The 21,111-nt window shown below is 31.1% G+C and overlaps 1 long non-coding RNA gene across 2 annotated transcripts; it reads right to left on the bottom strand.

Moving 5' to 3' along the window:
• Positions 1 to 15,192: 15,192 nt before the first annotated feature.
• LOC111283733 (uncharacterized) lies at positions 15,193 to 18,460 on the bottom strand. 2 transcript variants are annotated; one of them, XR_016340961.1, is made up of 6 exons: positions 18,314 to 18,460; positions 17,762 to 17,973; positions 17,614 to 17,657; positions 16,846 to 16,923; positions 16,345 to 16,423; positions 15,193 to 16,246 (listed from the first exon to the last, which is right to left on the bottom strand). It is a non-coding gene; the product is annotated as an uncharacterized LOC111283733 (long non-coding RNA). The 2 variants fall into 2 exon arrangements; XR_016340960.1 differs by lacking the exon at positions 18,314 to 18,460 and having other exon boundaries at positions 17,762 to 18,292.
• Between the last annotated feature and the right edge of the window lie 2,651 nt (positions 18,461 to 21,111).

Raw genomic sequence — 21,111 nt, 5'->3', positions numbered from 1 at the left:
GCATCCGCATGATCATGTTTTAACATTATCATTTGCATTCATTTCATATTAGATTTCATCCATGAAATGTATATTTCATTCATCAATGTATCATAACATTTCTAGTCATAATTGTGGTGCTAAAGGTTCAAGGATAGCCCCACCAAGCAACCTCACCTATCGATATAACACAAGAGCCAGAGCTAGACAAATGGAGCAGGAAAACTCTCAAAGATTTGAAAAATTGGAAAAAGCTCAGGAAAAGATTGAGAATGAGTTAAGTAAAATTTTGGATGCTCTCAACAAATTAAATAAGGGAAAAGGAGTAAAAGAGAACACAAGCCAACAAGGTCCTGTATTGCAAGAAGTGATTGACCCCTTATATCAATCTGGTTTTGATCCACCTCAAGCTCAGTCTACACAAGAGGCTCCACTACAACACTACACATATCCTACATATCCTAGAATGCCATCAGCTTCTAATACAGGGCAATACCATAGCTATGTGAATCCTGTCTTTACTAAAAAGGTAGTTGAACCAATTCAAATCCCTAATCTAGATGAACTGAAAGAAAAAGACAAGGAAAAGATAAAAGTGGAAGCTCAGGAAAACTCTAAAATTAGTATGCTAGAACAAAGGCTACGGGCTGTGGAAGGATTTAGTTTATATGGTTTAGTTGATGTTGCTGGGCTCTATTTAGTCCTTGATGTGGTCATTCCTCATAAGTTCAAAGTACCAAAATTTAAAAAATATAATGGTACGAAGTGCCCCAAAACCCACATCACCATGTATTGTCGAAAAATGACAGCTCATGCTCATGATGAAAAACTCTTGATGCATGTCTTTCAGGATAACCTTACAGGCTCAGCGGCCAGGTGGTATGTTTAGCTGGACAGAACCCGTATTTGCTCTTGGAGCGATATGGCTCATGACTTCATTAGTCAATATCGACATATTATCGATTTGGCCCCTGATCGTTTGTCTTTATAGAACCTGAAAAAAAGGCAAATGAGTCTTTTAAAGAGTATGCCCAGAAGTGGAGGGATATTACTTCTCAAGTACAGCCTCCTCTGATTGAGAAAGAAATTACGGTGTTATTTATCAGCACTTTGATATCTCCCTATTATGAAAAGATGATAGGGAATGCAATAAAAAATTTCATCGACATGGTGATATCTGGAGAAATTATTGAAAGTGCCATAAAAATGGCAAGTTGAAAGGAGGAGAAACCAAGAAGGCATCAGAAAAGAAAAAAACTGAAGCTCAAGCTGTGAGTTTTGATAGACAACAATTTAGGGGTTATCAACCCTATTCACCCCAAGATTACTCTTCGTACTATCTTGCTGTGAATAATGCCTCATCCTACCCATACCAGCAAGTCCCACAACCACCTTATTCATCCGCACACCCATCAATTTTTAGCCCTCAAGATTTTACATATAGCCTTAACATTCAAGCTCCTACAAGAACCCAAATTCGCCCTACTAACCCAGCAAGTGGTTCACGAGAACAACGGATTACTAAAAAAAAACTCGTGTTTGATCCAATCCCCATGACTTATACGGAGTTATATTGAGAACTCTATAATAGCCATTTGATTACCCCCAGTCATGTGGAGCCATTTAAGCCACCTTATCCTAAGTGGTATGATCCTACAGCCCACTGCGACTACCACTATGGAATTACTGGCTATTCTACTGAAAATTATATTGCTTTAAAGCATAAGGTGCAATGGTTGATCAATGATGGAATGGTAAGTTTTGATCAAGAAAAAGCAACAACACCTGATGTTAGTTCTTTGAGTGACAATCAAGAACACATTGGTCAGAAACGGTCCGGAGAGTCACAATGAATTGAGGGGCAAGATGTCAATAGAGATTCTTCACCTAATCACATAGGAGACAATTTTGGAGAATGGAGATAAGGCTGGTTGAAAGTTTTTTTTGTCATTTTAGGATTTCTTTTAAAGTAATGTTAAGATTTCTTTTTTTGCAATATGATTTCACTTGTTATCATCTTAATAAGGGCAAGTTAATGCATTTCATTATATTTTCTCTTTCACTCGACCATTATTCCATGCCCTGTTACCTATCATAACTTTACATTCCCATTCTCAAATTTCAGATGATGAATATTTAGACAATGATAACAATAATTCTGGGATTTAATTTTGAGAACTCATCCACATTAATATGAAGAGATGATTTGAGCAAAAAAAAAAACTGTTACCAAAGGTGAAATAGATATGTCTTGAAGATATGCAATCTTTTATACAGGTTCATGAGCTTTGTTCAATAGATGATGTTCAAAAAAAGTATTGACAATTGAGATGAAAAATGGTCATCTTTCTTTTACCATTTGAAAAACCATTTATTGCTACCCCTTTGAGCCTATTATGATTTCTTTTTCTGAAAAACCCCAACCAAGGATCATCCTCTACACCGGAGGGTAATTTTTGAAAAAAAAAAATCACAAAAGGTCTCAAAGATGGAAAAAGAATCTTTTATGTGGGTAAAGTAATGAGAATCTTTTATGTGATAAAAGAAAAAATAGTGAAATGATGTGGAGGGCAAAATGCCAAGTTGCATCAAATGATTCTTTGGTTTTAAACCTTTTTAATACATGTTTTGAGCCTATTATATTCATTTCTTTTATGACCTCTCACGTTGACCTATATTACAACCTTAAAAAGTCCATTTGGATCAAGTATGAGTGCTCAAATTGAATGATCATATATTAGGCAAAAACATGCACATGATGAAACAATGGAATCATGCTACATTGCTCTAAACTTGAATGTGTGAAAGATATCAACAACGGATGAAAAATGAGAAAAAAGAAAAAAGATAATGAAAAAAAGAGAAAAAATAGAAAATAAAAAAAGATATTCAAATTGAAAACCTGAAAGGGTGATTTTGGTAGAAAAAGATCCAGGTTAAATGGTTCACATGGATGAAAGATCAAAGACATCTGAAGATCCCTCAAAGACTGGGGCAAAGTTCACCAAGCTCAAGATGACTTCGACAGTAAATAGAATGAGTTTTTGAAAAAGAATCCTAGATTAATGTTGAGAATTGTCTGAATATTCATCATTTGGACATACCATTCATCCCAATGACATGTATCCAGTTTATTTCCTTTCCCATTTGTTTTGTACCAAAATAGATTTTCATTGATTATCTTCACCATAATTCACCTTGTGTTCTCTTATTGTTACACCCCTAGAATGAATTGAGAAAATACTTGATTGCATTGTATTTGTCAAAAATTGAAATGATAATGAATGAATGAATATGTGCTTAAAAGAGTCTTACATTCATTTGAAAAGAAATCTAAGATGATGGTGGTAACGAAATGAAGAAATGGTAGAAACCTAAAAGAGATGATTTGGAAGGATATGATGTGAGAATATGATGATGGATTGGACAATAAAATGAAGATGGGGTAAATCTTGAAAAGTGGTATAATCAAGTGATGAATATGTTGATGTATTGATTGATATAACCTATGAGTTATGATTAAATGATGAAAATGATATGGGATAATAGACGAAACTGGTGCTGAAAAGCTTATGAATGATGACCAAGTGATAGATGATGAAATTTGTTTTGAAATGGCTAGTATTGAGAGGTTTATGAATGATGACCAGGTGACAAAAGATGAAATTTATTTTGAAATGGTTAATGCTGATAAGCCTGGCATATGGAGTAATAGGTAAAATTTATTGGTGCTGAGAAACCATCGGATGATGATCAAGTAATGGAAACAATGATGATCAATTGATGAAGCTTGTTCTAAAATATTGAGAAGCTAAATTAAGGGAGAATGTGAGATGGTAGGGTCTTGAGGACCATATTCCATAATTATTTAGGATTTCGTGACATTATTGACATTCGCATTACATGCATCATGGTGGCATCATTGCTTGAATAGTACATGCACATAATTTGATGAATTAAACTTTCTTTGGACATGTATGGCACTATGAGAATATAGGTTACCGTATTTGCATCATTAAGAAGGCATTTGCATTTTTGGTCATAACATTCATTTATGCAAATTTTGAGTCACTTGAAAAAGAAATTGTGAATATTTTGATGAGAATTTTTTAGAACTCAAATGAAAATCTTTGAGTTTCAAAATAAGAATCTTTGAGGAGTGAAACCTTAAAGTTCATCGAATGTGAATCTTCAAACTAGAATGAAAAGTTTTAAACTTTTGGATGTGAATCTTCAAAATACAAAGCTTCAACTTTTTGGATATGAATCTCTAAATTTTTTTTAAATGAAAACCTTTAAACTTAGATGTGAAACTCTAAGTTTTATTGCTGAGCCTTTGAACTCAAATGAGAAGCTTTGAATTTTTTGATGCGAATCCCAACCTTGCCAAATGCGAACCTTTAACTTTTGGATGTGAGCCTCTAAAATTCAAATGAAGATTTTTGATGCGAGTCTTGCAAGTTGCAAATGCAAATCTTGAGATCTTACAAATTTGAACAAAACTGAAATTTTAAGAATCAAATTTCAGTAAATTCTTACGAAGTTGAAAGGTTTTTGTGAATCTGAACCTCTGAATGTTGAACTCAAATTGTGAATTCTTGAGTTCCCATTACAAAATTCCTTCAGTCACGACCTAAACTCCTTTGAACATAATTGTTAAGGAGTAGTTTATTTTCCAAAGTTTCGTTGCCTCTGTTTAGAGGAGCAATTTACCTTTCAAAGTCGTGGTTGCCTTTGTTTAGAGGAGCAATTTACTTTCCAAAGTCGTTGAGCCTCTGATTAGAGGAGCCATTTATTTTTCAAAAGTTGTTGAGCCTCTGAGTAGATGAGCTATTTATTTTCCAAAGTCGTTGAGCCTCTGATTAGAGGAGCCATTTATTTTTCAAAAGTTGTTAAACCTCAAAAGTTGTTAAACCTCTTATTAGAGGAGCCATTTACTTTTCCAAAGTCGTTGAGCCTCTGATTAGAGGAGCTTTATTTATTTATTAAAGTCGTTGAGCCTTTGCTTAGAGGAGCTTTGATTAAATTAAAAAAAATAAAAAAACAAAAAAAAGCAAAAAAAAGCAAAAATATTGCCTCTGTTTGGAGGAACTTTGTTTATTTTCCAAAGTCGTTGAGCCTCTGATTAGAGGATCTTTATTTATTTTTCAAAGTCGTTGAGCCTCTGAATAAGGGAGCTTTATTCATTTTCAAAGTCATTGAGCCTCTGATTATAGGAGCACTGTTTATGTTTTTCGAAGTCGTTGAGCCTTTGTTTATAGGAGTTTTGATCAAATCTTAAAACAACAAAAATGTCGAGTTGAGTCTTGATTGGGTGTCTACGTCTTTGCGCAATTTCTATTTCAAAAAAAATATGCAAAGAGGGACAGCTGTAGACACCCAATTTGGTCCAAGCCCGGATCAATTAGGCCTGGTCCAAATGGGTAAGCCCATTTTTTTTATTTTGTATTTTTTTTTTATTTTATTTTATTTTATTTTATGATTTTTATCTTATGTATTTATTATTTATTTGTTTATTATTACTATTTAATATATATATCCTTATTATTATTTTTTTTCTTTTTTTCTGTTAATATTTATATATTTATCTGATTATATATTATAATTTATCTAGTATTTATTTTTAGTTATCTGTTAATATTATTATTTATCTGATTATTTTCTTTTTAAATTATCTATTACTATTTTTTCTTTTTTTTTTCTTTTTTTTGGCTGAAATTTGGAGAATTCTACCGTGATTGAGGTTCAATCAGAGTCCATATTGGATTCAATGATTGAATCCTAATCCAAAGAGGAGTTGGGATTGATCAAAAATTCTTCTGATCAATCCCTATAAAAGGACCCTCGGATCAAAGAAAAAAAAATAGAGAAAAGAGTTATTGGCTGAGAGGAAGGAACATACAGAAGGTTTAAAAGCTGAGAAAAGGTTTAGAGGTGTGAGGATAGCTCTAAGAAATGGTAGGAATTTTTTACGAATTTTTGCAATTTTTTTTTTTTGAAATTTTTGTAAAATTTTCAGATTCCGGTGAATTTTTCGACGAAGGTTTAATTTTTCGACAGCTATTCCAATCAAGTTTAAAGTTTTCGGCCAACTTTCCAGTTTTCAACAACATTTCCAAAAACCGATCAATTTTTCGACGAACTTTCGACAAAAAACTCAGATTTCAGCGTAAATTTCTAAAATTCGATGAATATTCAACCGGAGTTCTTCGGATTCTACAGAGAAGAGAGAGAAGAAAGAAGGGAAGAGAGAGAAAAGAAGAAAGGTTCTGCTGAAAAAATGAAGGAATCTGCCTTATATACCTTTCCAAAATGATGCCGTCTGCGTTAAGTAACCTAGAGGATCCACGCATTTTGTCGAGATCCGACCCGACCCGACCCGAGTGTCAACTCGCTTTCGACCCGCACGTGATCCGTCTTTCCTAGCCGTTAGTCGAGTCGAGCCGACACCCCGAGCCGCGTCTTCGAGCTGTTTTTCTTCTTTGAGTCGAGCCGAGCCAAGCCGTAAGCCAAGCCGTTCCCAGATTTTTTTTTCGTTTCTTTTTATTATTTTTATTATTTATTTATTTATTATTATTATTATATTAGGATTGTTTAGTTTTTTTTCTTTCTATTTTTATTTATTTTTATTCTTTTATTCTTTTATTTTTTTTATTTTTTTTAAATAAAATTAAAAAAAAACAAAAGAAAACATTTTTGAAGAAAAGTTGAAAGTATCAATTTTTCTTAAGAATAAATTTTCAAAAAAAGCTTTTTTTTTTAGGAAAAGTTGAAAGTATCAATTTTCCTTAAAAAAAAATTTTCAAAAAAAATTTTTTTTTTTGATGAAAAGTTGAAAGTATCGATTTTCCTCGAAATTAAAGTTTCCAAAAAAAATATTTTTTGGAAAAAGTTGAAAGTATCAATTTTTCTTAAAAATAAATTTTTTTAAAAAAAGGGTTTTTTTTTTAGGAAAAGTTGAAATATCAATTTTCCTCGAAATTAAAGTTTTCAAAAAATATTTTGGAGATAAGTTGAAAGTATCAATTTTTCCTGCACAAAAGCAGTCATTTTTTTTTATTTTTTTTTTAAATAATCCGACGATAGAGCCTCTACAAGTGAAACAGTAGTTTCTTGCATACTCTTAAGGTGAGGGAATTTTTTCAATTTTTTGCTAAAAGTATTAGAGTCAATTGAGAATAATTTCCAGTAACTAATTACTTGGTAAATTTTTAAGGCTTATTGGATAACACAAAATTAAGCTGGTACCATCTTTTGATGGGCATTGTGAGGGTACTATAACCTTCTTCACACGTAACCGAACTCTCGAATCTTGTTCTGGTTAGTAGACCTGAACCTATTCTTTAGGAACCCTTAAACTTAGGTGTTCCCTGAAAGGACAGATTCCTTAGGTGGCCAATCGCACCTAGATAAAAAAGATTGGTGGCGACTCCTTTAAGTCAATGTCTAGCGATAGATCCCAGGATCTAGACGTTATGACAAATACCAATCCCCAATTGTTTCATTTAAATACTATGATGATCAATTTTTTATATCATCCACACAAGTATAATTTTTGTTCTAAAAATACAAATACGAATTTAGTCCTATATACAATATTAAATATTAAATTTCAATCTAAAGAAATGAATTTATAACATGCCACTCTATTTACATTAAAAATACCTCTTCCTGCCTTAATTAAATGAAAATGCTTAAAACATAATATATGAATCTTTATACAAAATGTAGTGCATTATACATGTGTCTAGAAGGAGGAAAGTCAAAAAATGGGCGATATGCATTACATTTATTTAATTGTTTTCTAACATAGTCCTTTCTAAATATAGGTGGTAGAGTAAAAGAAAACTCAACTTTGTGATTTTTTTTCAACATATACTCACTAGTAAAGATCATTTCATCAGGCGAGAAACCGTCAAGTTGCATTATTTCATTGAAAAGTAACATTCTTCTATCACTACTCTCGACCTCTTTCTTGAAGAAAGCTAAAATGCCCTCTATCACATTCATAGCCTTATCATATGAAGCTTCAAGGTTGCTTATGTGATCAACCAATTCAACAATTGGTCCATCTTTACTCCTAGAACACTTATTGCTTGACAACATCCTAGTGTTGCTCGAAGTAGATGAAGTAATTTTTTTCTTCATCTCATCTCTCTATATTTCTTTTATTATGGATATCAAACTTTGGAGAAAAGTAAGCATCCTCAATAACATTCAATGATTTAACTGCATCTTTTGCTAATTTGGCTATTTGATCAGTTGCTCTATCGAATCCAAAAATAATATTCAAATCACCAAAGAAAGGAAAAGTTTGTTCCTTAATCTTTTAGCATGTGGTTGAGTCTACACAAAAGTTAAAGTAAATACCAATAAAAAAAGAATAGAAAAAAATAAATAAATAAAGTAAGTGATAGTTTAATCTTAAAAAACTTACTTAAACGCACTCATCAAAAACTTTTTTCTCAGCTATGATACATTTGTCTTGATCATTCCATCTAAATCCATTATTATTTTTCATATCATAAATTATGTGATATTATCTCTTGAGTAGCTTAACCCTTGACTTGATGTGGGGGTGGCTTTAAGTTGGAAAGTAGGAATAAGTTACTCCAACATTCGTTCAAGATAACCTAGATATCTAACGTGAAATATCCCATTATCCACTCTCCATCTAGGATCATCTACCAAAGAATGTAAGCATTGAACCAGATAGGAATCTTTCACTTTTGTCCAATAATGGTTACCTACCCTCGAACTTTTTGTTTTTCTTTTGGGTAGGCCTCGTACAGATTGAGAAGGATTGGGACGAGATGAAGATGTGTTGAATTTCTAATCACATGGTTGACATCATGCAATAATATTAATATAGTAAATCAAAAACCCAACAAGGGAATGAATTAAACGAATAGACATGGAAAGAAAACAAAGATTATTGTAAAAAATTGTAATATAAATTGGACATTCAAGAAAAAAAGAAATATCATATAAACATATATTCAACAGTGATATAAACCAAATTCTACAGTCAACCATATGGTACATAAATCAATTAAATTGAGTAAACTTTATGACAAACAAAAATTTTTTATAATGTCTTTATGCTTGGGATTGCAACCAATGGGTGAATATCTTATTAGCCATATTGTTTCTAAATTGAGTCCAAGAATTAGATGGCTCAAACATGCATAATCAAATCTTGATGTTCAGATTAATCTGGTTGGCTAATACTTTCTTCAACAATATCACCTTTAATAAGGCCAATTACCATCTTAGACCTAATAAAATTATAGAGAAAGTAACAACAAAAATGATTATATACTATGTTTTTATTGAATAAAATGAGTTCTCCCTTAAAATTTCTCATCCAATTTTTAATATACTAAAACATCTCTCGATACAATTTCTTACTTGAGAATATTTCATATTGAAGTATTCCTGTAGGGTCATCAGTTGGAATCCGGTCCTTCAATCACTAAGATGGTATCTTTGACCTTTATAAGATGCCAAACCTTTCCCATTTGTGTATCCGATATCACACAAATAGTAATCACTTGTTACAGTGGATTAACATTAATACATAAAAAAAGATGTTTCAATATAAACACTTAACCAATATAATAAAGCTAATACTTATGGGATCCTCAACCCATTCCTTTGTGTAATGGCATCTTCTAGCATTTTGCCATTTATTAAAGAACCTTTCCATCTTGGTATAACGTATATGAATTGTATATATGTGGGTGCAAACACTAAGGATATTGGTAGTAATTTCATTTTTCTTAGTCCTGTATGTCTCATCTATGGCACTTAAACAGCTTTTGAACTATTTCCATTTATTATCTGTCGAATTATTTGGTATTAGTTTAGGCTTTTTAAAAAACAACTTTTGCAGTCTTAAAATAAAATTCAACATATAATGAAATAAAAAAATGCCATTAGGGCTTTCTGGGCATCAGAGGATCAATCCCCTCATGTAAAGGATCGATTAGGTCAACTATAGAAAGGCTCAATTTTGTGTGTTAGAAAGCTTATTCGATCGATCAGATAGTATTCCTAATCGATCTATTCCTTGGGTGATTGATCCCTTATGAGGGGGGATCAATCCCTTTTGTTGATTTTCAAACTCATTTTGCTTTCAGTGTAAAAAATATATCGATCTCTTTAAGGGAAGGATTGATCCCATGCTTCAGTGATCGATCTCCTATGTGAGGGGATCGATCCCTTTTGTGATTTTTTAACCGAGTTTACATTCTGTATAAAAAAAAGATCGATCCCTTTAATGGAGGGATCGATCAAGTAAGCATAAAACCCCAACCAATCGATCCCTCCAGGGAGGGGATTGATTGGTTCTTGCTAAAATTTCACAAGTTCAGCTTCTAGAAGAAAAATGGATCAATCCCTTTGCCCGGGGATCAATTAGGTAAGGGAAAGGATCGATCCCTTCCCTTAGGGGATCGATCCTTTCTATCCAAAACATGTCTTCATCCATTTTGTTTCAAGAATTTGCTTTATTTTAGTTCCTAAATGAATCTTAGCAAGATAGAAGGCTAGAAAAATGTTTAATTTAAGATTAGTAGAGTTTGATTCAAGTTAGGCATATTTTTGTTTTGTCAAATCAAAACTTTTAATCAATTCAAGGCCAACAAGATAGAATCTCATTAAAGTTAAAAACATAATTGAAAAGCAAATCTTTGCATATGGTATATGGAATCTATCAAACATAAAAAAAAAAAAAAACATAAATTATTAACAAAAAATTTATGGATGAATGAGCTAAAACCAAATGAATAACAATTTGATATATCAACATAGTTTCAGTCCAAATCTAAATGACATCTAAAAATATCAAAAAAAAAGATTGGAATGCAATAAATAATGCAAAACAGATAATTAGGTATCAAATAGTATACACACCATTTATTAAAAAAATACGGATAAACTTAATAGGACGAAGATTAGATGACAAATGTTGAAACTGAAGTTGGTTCAAACAGAAAAGTATTTGCTTTAAGCTTTAATATGTTGAAATAAAAATCAAAAGAGTGCATTTGGTTATTGAAACATGATTAAGACATTAATTGAGGCTTTTCATATATAGAAACATCTTATTTGATGTATTAAATATAGGTTCTTCTAAATTTGATTAGACATTACAATGTTCATGATGCAAAAATATGGTCTTCGAGAGGAAAAACAAAATTTTAATATGTGGCAATTATAGCATTTCAAGGAAGAAACGCCTTAATTGATAATCAATTAAGGCATTTCTCCAATAAAACACCCTAATAGCCACTTGAATCTTTATCAAACTATGATTGATAATCAATCATGTCAGAACATGATCTTTGAGAGAGAAAATAAAATGTTAATATGTGGCAATTAGGGCGTTTCAAAGAAGAAACACTTTAATTGATCACCCTAATAACCAATTGAACTTTTATCAAACTTTGATTGAACATAAATAAGGTGTATGTACCATTTGACCACTATAATTGATAAGCAATTAAGGCCTTTTTGTAACGAAATGCCCTAATAGCCACCCACATATATGTGACAAATTTTTTATTTAGGTCAAATTGAATTTAAAAAAAAAGGTTAAAACTGAATTTCAGATTTGCTTTTCAAAATGGTAACATATATATGACAAATTTTTTATTCAGCTCAAATTTGAAAGGCAACTTTTCCCTCAAATCCTAAAATAACACAAGGAGATGTGGGTTTTTGATTCCAGGATTTTGGATACTGTTAGAAATATGATATTTTTCCCTATAATTGGATTACCCTAAACCAAACATGGAAAGGAAAATTTTGTGGATTCCCTCTAACCAAACACATTTTAAGGGTATTGTTGTCATTTCACACCTTCCAATGTGTGATATGGGTTTTTAATGCATAAAAAATCCTAAAAAAAAAATTCAATTATAATCTAAAAGTTTTCATGAAAATCTAACTTCAAGGAGATCAAATTACTAAAATATTCGTAAAAGAATTTTGGTAATTTTACACTTCCTAAAGTGTAATTAGACTTTATAATGTTTTAAAACCACAAATTTCAATCTTAATCCATATCGATTTCAATTTTATTGTGAGTTTTAAAAATTTACCAAAGTTTCATCCATTTTGATAATTGTTGATCGATTTTGACTAAATTTGATCAAGTTTGACCAAATATAACCTTGGAGCATTTTGGTGTAACTGGTTCAAATTTTAATTTTAAAAATTTATCAAAATTAAAAAGATATTGAATTTGAATCAAATTGAATTTTAAGTATTTTACAAATGGTTAGAATTTTACCTAAATAAAATTAAGTGTTTACACTCCTACTAGAGAATAAAAGATTTTAATTAATCTTACAATTGGAAAAAAAAAACTCACAATTAGGGTTCCTAACATTACTAGGGATGCTTTTGGCACACCAATTCGATGTGATTTTGTGGTTTTCAACTAGACTGCTCCTTTATTTTTTCATTGGCCAATGCCTTTCCATTTTGATGGCTGCTTATCGCCAATAAGGTGTGATCGTGGTTCTAATTGTACTAGAGATCCGTTTGACACACCTTTATTTTTTTCATTGGCCGATGCCCTTTCCAGTATAAATTCAACACTCCACCGCACCTTTATTTTCCTATTTTACCCTAATTTTTTTTCTCTTTTTTTATATTTTTAAAATTATAATGTATGGAAGAATATGTTCTCTACACTTATAGACTTCGATTTGATAATTTTTATTTATTTAGTTTTGCTTTTTGTTATTTTATTTTCCATTCCCTAGTTTAAAGTTTTTAAAATTAATTTGTTATAATTATTTAAAAAAATCATCTATATTATTTAATTAATTAATTAATTAATTAATTAATTAATGGATAAAGTAATAAGTACTTAAATAAATAAATAATCAAATTTATCATAAAAAATTACTAGTGAATGAAAAATAAAATAGATAATTATCTAAATAATAAAGTAAATAAATATTAGTTATTTTAAGATGTGTAAATGCATTATTATTTTTTTAAAAAATTATTATTTTGAAATATAAAGAAAACTATAAATAATAATAAAATATATAATCAACTTATATATTAAATAAAATAATTACATAACAAACAAAAAATAGATATAATTATATAAAAATAATTTTATTAAATTTTGATTATTTTTTAACTTTATAAATACAAAATATATTATAAAATTCATTATATACCAATTTTAATCTATTGCCCTTAATGATTTTTTTTTCACTAAACTTCATCTCATTGCCTCGTTACATTTTCATCTAAGCATATATTTCATCATTAATTTTAATCTTACTATCATAATATCTAATCTAATCACCGCTACAGTATTTAATCTCATCGTTATAATAATTAATCTTATCGCTTTTATTATTTTTAATCTCACTAAAATCAATCTCACCATTTATCTAAATGAATTCTAAAGCTTAACTTGGATCACTAGTTAGCACCGATAAAATACGATTATCATTTAAAATCTCACTGAACTTTCATCCGATTAGAAGTTTTTACATCAGATTGGAGTAAAAATTTTAACTAGACCCTTAAGGTCTAGTGGAAAATCTCTTCTCCTCTCCATAGTTTTTTTTCCAATTTTACCTCCTTATTCTTCTTTTCTTTTTCATTTTGTTACTTTTTAATTATTTAAATAATAAATAAATTTAGATGTCTTATTTTTTATTTTTTATTTGTTAATTTACTTTTCATTTTTATTTAAAGGTTTTCAAATTATTTATTCTAGTTAGCCTTTCATTAATTTTTATTTTCATTTTGTTACTTTACTTTTCAATTTTTTTTAATTTAGTCATTTATTATAAAATAAATTTATACAATTATTTATTAAATAAATAAGTAATTATTTAACTAGTTTGATTCTATATTACTTAGTTTTTTGTTTTTCATTCTTTTAGGTTTTTGTTTCATTTTATTTATTTAACTATTTTGATTCTATATTACATAGTTTTTTGTTTTTCATTCTTTTAGGTTTTTGTTTCATTTTATTTTTTTTCTTTAAAAATTTCCAAATGAGTTTTACTAATTTTTAATTTTTTAATAAAAAATTATTTGATAAAAATAATTTTAGTGATTTTTAGTTATTTATTAATTTCACAAATATAAGATATATATACATTTTAATACAATATCTTTAATGATCATTTTCTCATTTCATTATATTTCCCTTCATCAACACTATCGTTTTTGCATCTAAATACATATCTCATTATTGATATTAACCTTACTCCTATAATGTTGAATCTCACCGCTATAATAACTAATCTCACCACATCATTATTTTCAATTTCACTAAAACTAATCTCATCACTAATCTAAATAGACCTTAAATTTCATTTGAGCATTTATCTACCTTGGTGGACATCACTTTTGTGTATTGTTCCCCTTCGCAATGTATTGTTCAATTGGAAAAAAATTTTCATTTAATGAATGAGTTACGTAATAATATGTATTATTTTATATTTTAATTATTAGATTAAAATATTTTTATTTATTTTTTACCAAACGAAATTAAGATTTGGTTTTTGGTGGCACCCTCTTATCAAATTAATCTTTAAAAAAAATTTGTGATTTATTTTAGGCTTAAATATAAAATTAACCTTATTCTCGATACTTTTTGTCACACTTTAAGAATAGAGTCTTTTTTAAGGGATACAACTCTCACTAAAAGTCCATATAATCCTCACTTATTTTTTTAACAAGAGTCATGTGTCTCTCACTCATTTTTTTAATAAGTCAATGTCATTTACAAACTCTTACTGTAAATTTCCTCGGTAATTATATATGATGAGAGATAAAATAAAACCCTCATTATATCTATCATTTAGTAAAGATTAAAAGACCCTCATTTAATGTAAATAATTAGCAAAAATTAATTTCAATCATCACTAAATGTAAAACTTATAACAAAGATCAATTTTAACTCTCACTATATATTTTACATTTAATGAAAGCTTTTATTAATCTTCACTTAAAGTTTTTACTTTTAATGAAGAATTTTATTAATCCTCATTTAAAATTACTTTTATTGAGAATCGTAACCTTCACTGTAGCACTTTAGTAAAAAAATTTAAAACCCTTACAAAAAATACTTAATTTATGTCTTTTTATTTAATTTGTTAATGGAAGAATATATTTTTTATGTTTGTAATTCTTACTCCAAGCAAAACATAAACAAATAATATTTGTCCAGAAAATTATTGCACAAAACAAAAAAAAAAACATCTACATGTACAAAACAATATACAAATATCTCTCGAACATATCAATTTTTTTTAAGCACTCTATAGTTTTTATCTAAAAATCTTAGACAGGTTATCAAGACAACCAAGCAACACAGTCAAAATCAATAGGATTCCTTCCTCAAGCTATCACCAGTAAAGAATCTCTTTGTAGGTTGAAATTCTTAAGGCCAAAAAAGAAACTCCACTTGATGAAGCCATTGCTAGGCATTAAGCAGCATTCCAGTAAGGTTCACCTGCTTGTAGTGCTTCCTTGTATGAAATCCTATACTTGCAAATAAATCGGTCACAAAAGCCTACGGGGCAAAATCCAAGCGTCTTTAACAATACACTCCTAATGGAAAAGCACCAGAACACGGGTCCGAAAAAAGGACCTAAAATATTAAACATCCAGGACAGCCAAGCTTCGAAACTTCCAAAGAGCAACCAATAAAACAAAAAGAAACCATAACCATACCCGAAGAAAGAGACTAGTCAGTTTAGGACACCCAAGCATCAAAGAGAAGGCAAGCTTCTGTTAATAACATATCATCCCAAAAAACGAATGAAAATTTAATCTCAAATTATCAAAATACTTGCATTATCAATCTGTTGGTCTTGTTGAGCTTTAATAGCAGCCTTGACTTGATGCTTGTCCACATTTGCCTACACAGCCAAACACACTCAGCAAAATAAATCCACTTTGATATTCTGACTTATTCAAACTCCTTTCAAGTTGCAAAAATTTTGCCATCTAAGCCCCTCATACAAATTCAGTTTCTTAACACGAGATAGCCAAAAGCATGCTCCAACCAAGTGTCAAAGAAGCAAGAAAGTAAAAAAAAGGAACATGTGAGAAAGAAATGTAGACACCCCTCAAAGACAGCTAAAACCACGTCCAGCACCAATTGTCAATCGACGAAGGTCAACAAGAGAGTTGTAATGATTCCCATTATGGTAGCTCAGCCTTATGGGAAGTGGGTCAATATTATAGCTTCCATGAAATATGTTGATAGGTTCTGCATCAAATAAATTTTCATCAGATGGATGGTAAGAAGAAGGTCAAAGACATACCTATATAAATTGATATCAAAACCATCAATCAATCAAGCATCACCTATGCTGTAGGAATAGACATGAATAGGCCTCTTATACATTTCTAATAAGGCTTGAATCTCCACATTGTTCCCATAGACCTGTACCCAAGATAAAAGAAACAGATGTTTCAAACCATTTTACTAGGCAATGTACCTATCAGGTAAAAAGAAAACAGAATGGACAATGAAATGGATTTAATAAACAAAATGGTGGTGGGAGAATCAAGAAATTAATTAGGTAGAGCAGAATGCATCATCTAGATGGTTAAGTGACAATTAATATTTTTTAATTGATTAAATAGAGTTCTTGTAATCTTGGCTATGGAATAAAAAAGGTTTAAAAGTACAAGGAAAATAGAATATTTTGATCATTTTTATCAACTAAAGAAAAGATGAGCTACAATCCCTCGCATGAAATTGAAGAGCAAATGATAAGCTCGGTAAAGAAATATGATGCTAAAGCAAGTTTCATGCAAGAAGAACATTAAGATAGTATAATCAATTACAACGCCACTGCATGCCTTATCTCTTCTTTTCCTGTCGTAGTAAGATGTAAAACCTTCTGTTATAAACTGAGAAATGCGATCCCTCTCCCGCTCCTGGATGAAAAGTTAAAGATAAGCATCCATCGCAATAATATTCCAAATCAATGTCATTCAAGCACCTCAACATTAATGTGATTGAAGACCCAGAAAATAATGCACATAAAATGATAACCAAGAAATCTAGGTATATCATCTATACTTTAAAATAAATTAAAAATGTTACAGTGATCCAAAACCATTCTATACCTTTAAAAAGTAACTAAAAAACAAAGCATATATATGTTTAATCACATCCAAATATTCAATCTAGCTTAAATTTATAACAGACAACAAATACCACACAACATGCGAACCCAACAAAGACCATCCCTTGTGGTACAATCATCCCTATTCCTAGTTATATTTGACGCCTCAACATGAAGTTACTGAAGTGGACAATCACACACTTCTGCAACAGGCAGGTAGCTAATTATATGTGCTTGAGGAACATTTCTTCATGCTACAGAAGCTTCAGCTAACAAGCTTAATAGGGACCCGAAAAGCACTAACTAGAACTTGGAAGAAAATCTCGTCTCAAGTGCAGACACAAAGGCAAGGCAACAGCATGTGACCACTCTGCATTCTATATTAATTAATGGCTTCCTTAACCTATTTCATTTTAAAGAAATTAGTATTGGAGGAAACAAAATAAAGTATTGAAACACATGCCCAGAAGGTTTCTTTGAAGAGAAACAGCATACTTACAAGATCACCAAAAGTAGAAATCCGCCTCCTTAGATTGTTATTTTCTAACATCAACATCATTGAAAAAAAATTTTAGTTGATAGTTGGGCCATTGTCATATTCTTAACATTCTGCTTGATACATATCCTAAGGTCCAGGCTTTTCTTACCTCCTTAGGCAGGGGATATGGCAGTAAAGAAAACCGCACTGATGGAAGCAAGTCATTAACTGGTTGAAGCGTACCCTTGAACAGACTTTCTGAAGTTGAGTTTATCATTAGCTCACTCACCACCCCCACCCACACAAATTTTCTGCTTTCATGCACCACATCAAAATTGCATCTAGAACCCTTTCTTCAGATATTACCTTTAGATCTGGATGCTGCAAGAAGTCCATAATTTATAATAAGAAATAAGGTAACTTATCATGCGGTATACTTCGTATGCAACTGTAAATCTACGTTATAACATGCATAAATCAACCAAAAGATGGGTCTAATTTATAATTGCCCCAAATCTAACAATTTAATAAGCATAAGCAACCCTAGACAGAGCAAAACACAAAAGTTCATCTTTTCAAAGTGTTTCTTTTTGTGGTCCAAATATTAATCTTTGCCCCAACGAGAGGGATTTGATTTGAACTTGTCATTTCAAAATCATTTATGATCGGAGGGCGGGGTGCTGGAAAATTCAGCTAAGCTAAGCAAATGCTAGATTCTTGCCTACATGGAAACGTGAGTGCTACCAGCCCAACAGAGTTTCCGCACCACTCCAATAAGGCCTGTAGCCCTGTACAGTAAAGCGGGCACGAAATTTTTGGACTAAAGAGACAGAGATCATTTAGGTTAAAGCATCTTAACCACCAAAAACAGTATATATATATATATATATATATATATATATATATATTTTTTTTTTCTCATCATCCTCTTAGGCGTGTAATATTTGTAACAAACCCACCCAATGCTTAAAAGGAAATCAATGAGTCATTCACAGGGCCTGAATGTTTGGATTCCAATTATTACAACAATATTTTCCGTAAGTTTGAATAGTAGTTCCTTAGTCAAGGCCTTCAAAAACTGTAGAGGAGTGGGGGTCAGAGTTCACATCTCGGTGCTTTTACCTAGCTTTGCTTTGTCTGAATACCCGATTCAAAGATGGCATTGGACTTGGACTTAGTCTTCAGTCCAGGGGGCTGAGCTGAGAATTATTTTGATAAAAAAGCAGCTGATTAATTTTTCTGTGAACTTCTAAAGCCCAAATGATAACAGTATCTCACTCATGAATGTTTAACGGCCTATCAAGAATCTTCCTCCGATATGGGGCTTGATTGACATCAGAGTGATCAAAGTCTGTCAAAAGGAAAAGATAATGAAACCTCTCTGCTGTTATGACAATGCATCATTGCGTCTCACCAAACAAAAGGAAAATGAATTCAACAGGCAGATAAAACGTGTCGTTTGTATAGGTTGCCACGAGCTCACAACATTCATGGAATATATAGCTCAGCTAAATATAGTAGCAGAAAAGAAAAAGGTATGAATAATTACCGACGAAACCAAATTTTAGGACTTAGGCTTTGCCATCTTTTAGATACAAGTTCACCTGGCCTCTTTATAGTGGAAAAATTTGCTGATTTGCTGTTGCATTCCTCTGAATTCTGAAATAAGTCAAGCATAAGTAAATCTAATCTTGCCATTCAAAAAGTCAGCTAGCGGATCTTTGTCCAACCCCTTAACGTGATTCGCTCGTGCATTCCCTTTTCATGCAAAATCTACCAGTTCAATGCCTAGCTAGCTTCCGACCAGCAGGTCGAGGTTGCTTCATTTAAAAAATCTATTCGCACAATTATATATTGGCTGTTCTGGACATTCACAAATTGTTGGTCACTTACCATGTACTGTTTCGCTAGCTTGGTAGAAAGATTAGTTTAATTTGTACTCTCATGAGAACCATGATTCGGTGATAACTGACTTTTCAAAGTGTTTAAAATTTTGTTCGTGACAGCGAAAGCTTACGCTTGTCAAATAATAAGGAATGCGAAAGTTGAGGTCAGGTAGAAATTTTATGATAATTTATGTAAATATATATAAGTTATAATTAATTGTAAAATTTTAACTAAAATCCCGAACTTTTTTTCAAACAAAAATATAGGTAAAATGCTTCAATTTGTCACCTAATATGTATATCAGATCAATTTCAATCAATTTTGACAGGAAAATTTGATGCTCCCTGATGTCTTAGATCTCTCCACCAAAATCCTGTATTGCCAACTCCACATTTGTAGATATTCCAAATTTTACAGATAAGAAAGACCAAACTTTTCCAAGTCTACTATGTCTTTCCATTCCTCATGCAATTTTTTTTTCCTTCAACCAATAGTTCAGTCAGAGCAAATTGTCTTTTAATAAATTATCTGATTATATCCAAATGCGTTTCACCTTCGCCAGCCGTGGTTAAAAGTTAAAATCAGTCCCTGATTAATACAAGCAAGAGAGAAAAAGCAGCAACTGCGGGGCCTGTTTTTATAATGCTGGTTTTGTAGAAAAGATGCACTAATGAAGCTTCCCGTATGTCTTCCTGAAAGGAAACCCACTTTTTGACAAGGAAATTTCTCCCAATACATGATTAAGAAAAGGGCAACCAAAATATTATGGTCCACAAAGGCATATACTTTCGGTATACCATGTAATTTTAAATATGAACAGTAAAATAACATAAAAATGATATTAAAAATATTAAAAATATATAATTTAAAATTTTAGTAAAAATTATATATAAATATGATAAAAATAAAAAATATATATTTCATATTTAATATATTATTATAAATTTGATATGATAATTTTATATTTTATATATATTTATATAAAATAAATACGGTAATTATTGCGCTTAATTTAGAGCAAATGTTTGTTTGGAGAGAACAAGCCTATTAGGTGGACCCATAAAGAGAGTTGGGTCCAATTTCCCAAAAGGTTAGTGGTTTGGCTAGTTGGACCACCAAGCTCACGTTAGCCTATCGCTAATTTGCTACTTTGCCAGCCATTTGTTTTAATGATTGTGGGTACCAACGGTGTTCAGTGAAGATATCCCTGGATGGATCGACCTGATTTTCTAAATCATAAATGTAATAACGCCAAACACTAGCCTCTGTGTCTTCCATAATGCAAATATATTATTGGAAGCCTGGTCGAGGATAAGATCTTCCACAGGGAGGCTCAAAGCCTCAGTCTACGCCAGGCCAATTCGATTCCTAAGGCATAACATTCCCATTGATGCTGCTATTTGGCAGTTATGTGAGGTGATGAGACAGACACTGCTTAAGAGTCAACGTTTTAGGATTAGGGGATTAGCTCATTACGGCAACTTGACATGTTTTAGCTGACAATCATTCATCCAAAATATGTATATATAGGCAAATTTCACTTACTTCTCCACCTCCTCTAATATATCCGTTTCTCACATTTATCTCTTGTAATTTTTTTTTTTTTTTACTTATGGTTGAATATAGTTGTCA

Source organism: Durio zibethinus, chromosome 3 (genome assembly GCF_047325235.1).
Source record: "Durio zibethinus cultivar Kanyao isolate XHJ-2024 chromosome 3, ASM4732523v1, whole genome shotgun sequence".
NCBI lineage: Eukaryota > Viridiplantae > Streptophyta > Magnoliopsida > Malvales > Malvaceae > Durio > Durio zibethinus.
The sequence above is the reverse complement of the archived record's forward strand: the minus strand, read 5'-3'. Positions and strand labels throughout refer to the sequence as shown.